The sequence below is a fragment of the Nicotiana sylvestris genome, chromosome 6, assembly GCF_000393655.2.
Source record: "Nicotiana sylvestris chromosome 6, ASM39365v2, whole genome shotgun sequence".
Taxonomy (NCBI): Eukaryota; Viridiplantae; Streptophyta; class Magnoliopsida; order Solanales; family Solanaceae; genus Nicotiana; species Nicotiana sylvestris.
The window spans coordinates 64,606,954-64,613,154 of record NC_091062.1 but is presented as its reverse complement, the minus strand read 5'-3'; the positions used below and the strand labels follow the sequence as shown (position 1 = coordinate 64,613,154).

Sequence of the window (6,201 nt, the reverse complement as noted above, 5' to 3'; positions counted from 1 at the left end):
ATTTTATCATTACTAAAGCCAGAAATGCAACCAACTACCAGAGCATTAAAAAAAGAATTTATTTCAAACGAGTTATTGACAAGATACTGCAAACTAGTGGGACACAAATATTCAGACCACATATGTTAAAAGTGCAACGGAGATGATAACTATGTACCAGAAGTCCAACTAGAATGAAGGTATCAGCAAGAAGACAAATGAAGGAAACAGCTATTGAAAACAAATAATGTAAAGGGTCGAGTCATGTAAAAAAGTCGTAAAGTAAGAGTCATAATCATGAACAGTAAAGGTCGTTCATGAATAGTAAGAGTCATGTAAAAAAGTCGTAAAGTAAATAGTAAGAGTCATAATCATGAACAGTAAAGGTCGTTCATGAATAGTAAGAGTCATTTGTGAACAGTAGGAGTCGTTTTAATTTTCTATATATAGAATGTAAATCCGAGGAAGAAGGGATATCCTCATACTCATCTTCTCTCTCTTATCTTCTCTCAATAAAATATCTGATTATATACAAACTTCTGAAAGCTATGGAGCATTCAAACGAGTTACAAAACCAGGTAAGTTTATTCATAATCATGTTTAACTAAACTCTTATATTCCTTATAATCTCTTGAATATCATAATTGTTTATCATGTTATAGTACTGTTATAAAGAACATCTTGAGAAAGTTTGCCTGTCTAATAATGCTGAGAGTAGTTAAGCCCAGACTATGCCATCCTAAAGTGGAAACCAGTAGGCAAGGAAGCCGTTTAGGGGAGTACACAGAGTTGAGGCGCTGTTAGGGTAAATGATTGAAGCATGAAAAACATGGTAGTGACCAGAAAAGATTGTTCAGTATAACTTATTAAAATATGATAAACTCTATGATAAACAAAGAGGTTAGAGGGAATATGTTTAGTAAACACATGATAAGGATAAATAGTAAATCTGAATGAACAACCACACGTATTTATTAGAAGAAAATATTGACTACAAAATACTTATATTATATATCTTTAACAGACTTAATAACGATGTTAAAAGAAAAATTTATGATATTTTAGTTACTTTTGAAATAATATATGTAATGGAACAAGCATTTACAGAACTAATTGTATCACAAGAAATAGATATATTAGATCTATATGAATTAGATTTATATTCAGATTAATGATCACATATCAAGTTAATAAAATCTGTTTATAAATGAAACATAACACTTTTCATTACATAAGATTCTATAACACCCAGAAATGGAAACTTCTTAAAAACCTCAGTAACATAAATAGAAAAATAGATTGTGTTAAACACAATATTAAAATCTGCAAAGACATAATTAAATATAATAGATTACGTAATAAAGCTTTATTAACTATTGAGAAAGAAATTGAATTTTATAGAGATAATTTTGAGACTTATCAACACAGAAAAACAATAATTCTTACAAATATTAAAACAATGAATATATGTATCAGCAGGTATACATCGCACTATTAAAATGCTAAAAGATCCTATTCCTATTAAAATGACCCCCCCCCCAAAAAAAAAAATAATAATTCTTACAAATATTAAAACAATGAATATATGTATCAGCAGATTACGTAGCTTTATTAACTATAGAGAAAGAAATTGAATTTTATAGAGATAATCTTGAGACTTATCAACACAGAAAAACAATAATTCTTACAAATATTAAAACAATGAATATATGTATCAGCAGGTATACATCGCAGTATTAAAATTAAAATGGCCCCCCCTAAAAATTGGTATCAGAGCTATGACAATTAAACATATACTTTAATAAACAAAACCATGGAAAGGAACACTGACATTAATAGTACAAATCTGCAAAAATACCCATAAACAGTGAGACAATTACAGAAAATACACATATTAAAATAATTAAAAAATCAAGGAAAATAAGGAAGAAACTGAAAAATACCTAGAATATGAATACCTAAGTATTACAAAAACAAACAAAGCTAGGTTATCTGAATTAATCGATATAATATCTAAAACAGAATATAAATATATTTGCTATCTTAAAAAGAAAAGATGAATAAAGAAGAATTCGCACTAGAAGCGAAAACATATGAAAATCCAGAAGGATTAAAAATAACAATAATATTTTCCAACTTAGGAAGAAGATACAAGAAAATAGGAAATAACCTGAACTTAATGTTAGAAAAAGAAACTGTAAAACTAGAAGATAGTTTAACCGCAATGGTTAGAATAACAAAAGAAAACGAAGAAATAGACAGAAAAAGAGAAATAAAAGAAATACAACAGCAAGCTAAAGAAAAAATACAACAGATAGAAGAAGTAAAAAACACTAAGATAACAGAATTAGAAAAAGAATTAGAAATGCTAAAACAGCTATACGCTAATAAACTAAAAGAAAAAGAAAAACGTAAAGAAGAAGAACAAGAGCTAAAACTGACAAATGAGATAGAAAAGTTCAAATTACAGTTAGAAGAAATACAGGATAATCCACCAAAAATAAGCATGAACGAAATAAATGACCAAAGTGATAACGACACAAATCTAGGAGAAGACTATTCAGAAACAAGTGAAACATACACAGAACTAATAGAAAAAACGGAAAAGATGAAAACAAATCCAGAAATAAATACAGGAGATATGATTGAAGATAAACCAAGCACATCAGGAGTAAAAAATCCAAGACAACTAAACCCAACCTATTACAGAGTAAGTTATGATTCATATGATAGAAATAAAACATTATGGGATAAAAGGCTAAATAGGAAATGGACACCAAGACAGATAACTGAACAATGTAATTTTTTAGATCTAGATTGTGTAGCAGATATAAATAAAACAATCCAATTATGGATAGGGTACATCTCCAAACAACTAATAGATAATAAAATTGCAATAGCTGAAACACCAGGATATATAGAAAGAACACTTATAGGAACGGTAAAACTATGGTTACAAAATTTATCAAGTGAAAGCCTAGATACATTAAGAAATAATAAAAAACTTGATGGAACAACAGCAACAACAGTGACAGATATATTGAATAAATATGAAATAGCAATAAGAAATGAGTTTAGTAGTATGACAACAGAAGTAGAAGAACAAAATAAAGAAAAAACTACAAATAGAAATTTGATGACAAAATTAGCAATATGTAATATGTGTTATATAGACGAATATACTTGTGCATTTAGAGACTATTATTATAAAGGAACATATAGTCCAGATGAAAGTAAGGAAATAAGAAAATTATATTTTACAAAATTACCAGAACCGTTTTAGCTCAAAAATAATAAAAAATTGGAATGAAGCAGAACTAGCAGATACTCTAGGAGCTCGAATAAAATTTCTACAAAACTGGTTTATAGAATTATGCGAAAAGTATAAAGAAAATATCAAAATGGATAAAATATTAGTAAAAAATTTGGCATGCTGCAAAAGTAGAATAGCACCCCAATTTGGCTGCACAGATAAATATTACAAAAAAGAAGGAAAGAGAATGAAATTTAAATCAAAATATTCAAAATATAAATATAGGAAACCAAGAGGAAGATATTATGTAAAAAATTATAAACATAAAAAACCATATAGGAAAAAAAAACTAACAGAATGTACTTGCTATAATTGTGGAAAGCTAGGACACTTAGCCAAAGATTGTAGATTACCAAAAAACCCAAAGAAAAAACAAATTACCGAAATATTGATAGATAATGATAAATATACACAAGTAGAATATGTAGATTATGAATTAAGCAGTGAAGATAGCATATATGAGATATCAGAAAACGAGTTCTCTGAAAATGAAAAGGAAATAAACAAGGATATAGAAGAATCAGATGAAGAAAATTATGACTGAAAAAGATATACAAATTATACAACAAGAAGAACACCAAGATGAACAATCTTCAGAACAAAAAATAATATTTGACGCTAATATATTTGAACAAATAAAAGGAAAAGAATTGGATCTAAGCATAGACAAAATATTAGAAGTACCAACAATAAAGAATTGGTTTAAAAGACAGAAAGAAGAATACTATGTAGTAAGCCAAAGAGAACATATAATAGATTGTAAATACATCAAAGGTAAAGCACAAATACCAATTTTAAATAAAAGACTACTAAATAAAGAAATACAAGATATAAAAGCAAAAAATCCAATAAAATATGTACACTTAGGAGGAACGGAGATCCTAATAAAAGCATGTTTTAGGGAAGGAATAGATACCCCTATAGAAATATACTTGGCAGATGATAGAATTGTACAACCTATAGAAAAGAGTATAATAAGTGCCGTAAGAGGTAACTTAATATACCAAAAATTTAAATTTATAGTAAGTGCCAACTATTCAGTAGCAATAGATGATAAAAATATAGATAAATCATTAGTGCTATACTGGAAAATGTCTGGAATAGAATTAGCACCAGGAAGTAAAATATTCACAGCAAGATGTAAAAATCTATATGTCTTAACAACAAAACATAAGATAACAGCTAAAAATAAAATAAATAAAATAAAAATAGAAAATCCATTCGAAAGAATAGTATCAGTTATAGACAACAATGATTACAGTTATACGGAAATGGACATGGATGAAGATTTAGAAATAGTAAAAGAAAGATTAAGCACATCAAAACGAATAAATAATGAAATGCCAGAAACGTCATCAAGAATAAGTACATCAAGAAGTACATCAAGAAGAATAAATTATATAACTCCACAAAAATTAATAGAACAAAAAATAGAAGAAATAAACTCACACCATTATTATATAACAGGAATAATGGACCAAAGAAAATATTTAATATTAATAAATACAGGGCAGGAAGAGAATTATGTTATAAGAGAATTAATACCAGAACAAGAGATAGTGACAATAGAACAGCAAAATTCAGAACTACCAAAAGCGTTAAGAAAAAACGAAGAAACAACTGAAAAAGAATTAATTATTGGAGGAATACCAATATTAATAAATTTTAAAATATATCAAGGCGATAAAAACATTACACTAGGAATAAAATGGTTAGAAAAAGTCAAACCATATAAATTAGAAGATAGACAATTAACGATAAGTTATGAAAATAAGAAAATAATAATAAAAAGAACTTTGATATAATGCCAAAGATATACATACTTGCCAAGATAATAGTAGAAGGATATTATAATAGATACTATACACCTATGATGGATACAGGAGCAGAAGCTAACATGTGTAGACATAATTGTTTACCAGAAAGTAAATGGGAAAAGCTAAAAACCCCTATAGTAGTAACAGGATTCAATAATGAGGGAAGTATGATAACATACAAAGCAAGGAATATAAAAATACAAATATGGGATAAAATATTGACCATAGAAGAAATATATAGTTATGAATTTACAAATAAAGATATATTATTAGGAATGTCATTTTTAGATAAATTATACCCACATATAATAACAAAAACACATTGGTGGTTTACTACCCCGTGTAGACAAAAATTAGGAGTAAAAAGAGTAAATAATAAAGTAAGAAAAACAACACCCTGGATTAAAGGAAGTGAAAAGATTACCCAAAAATTAAAAAATGTAATACAAAGCAACCATAATGTATAAATAATCATTTTATCAATAAATAAAATAAAACTACTGCAAAATAAATTAGAATTACTATATAATGATAATCCACTCCAAGGATGGGAAAAACATAAAACAAAAATAAAGATTGAACTAATAGATGAAAATAGCATAGTAACACAAAAACCTTTAAAATACAATTTTAATGATTTAACAGAATTTAAAATGCATATAAAGGAATTATTAGACAATAAGTACATACAAGAAAGTAATAGTAAACATACTAGCCCGGCATTATAGTAAATAAGCATAGTGAACAAAAACGAGGAAAAAGCCGTATGGTTATAGATTATAGAAATTTAAATGCAAAAACAAAAACATATAATTATCCGATACCAAATAAAATACTAAAAATCAGACAAATACAAGGATATAACTATTTCAGTAAGTTTGATTGTAAATCAGGATTTTACCATTTAAAACTAGAAGACGAATCTAAGAAGTTAACAGCATTCACAGTACCACAAGGATTTTATGAATGGAATGTATTACCATTTGGATATAAAAATGCACCAGGTAGATATCAACATTTTATGGATAACTACTTTAACCAATTAGAAAATTGTATAATATATATAGATGATATACTGTTATATTCTAGAAC

At 27.1% G+C, this 6,201-nt stretch overlaps 1 pseudogene; it reads left to right on the top strand.

Moving 5' to 3' along the window:
* The first annotated feature begins 2,035 nt into the window (after positions 1-2,035).
* LOC138870124 (uncharacterized) lies at positions 2,036-3,224 on the top strand (annotated as a pseudogene).
* Positions 3,225-6,201: the final 2,977 nt, after the last annotated feature.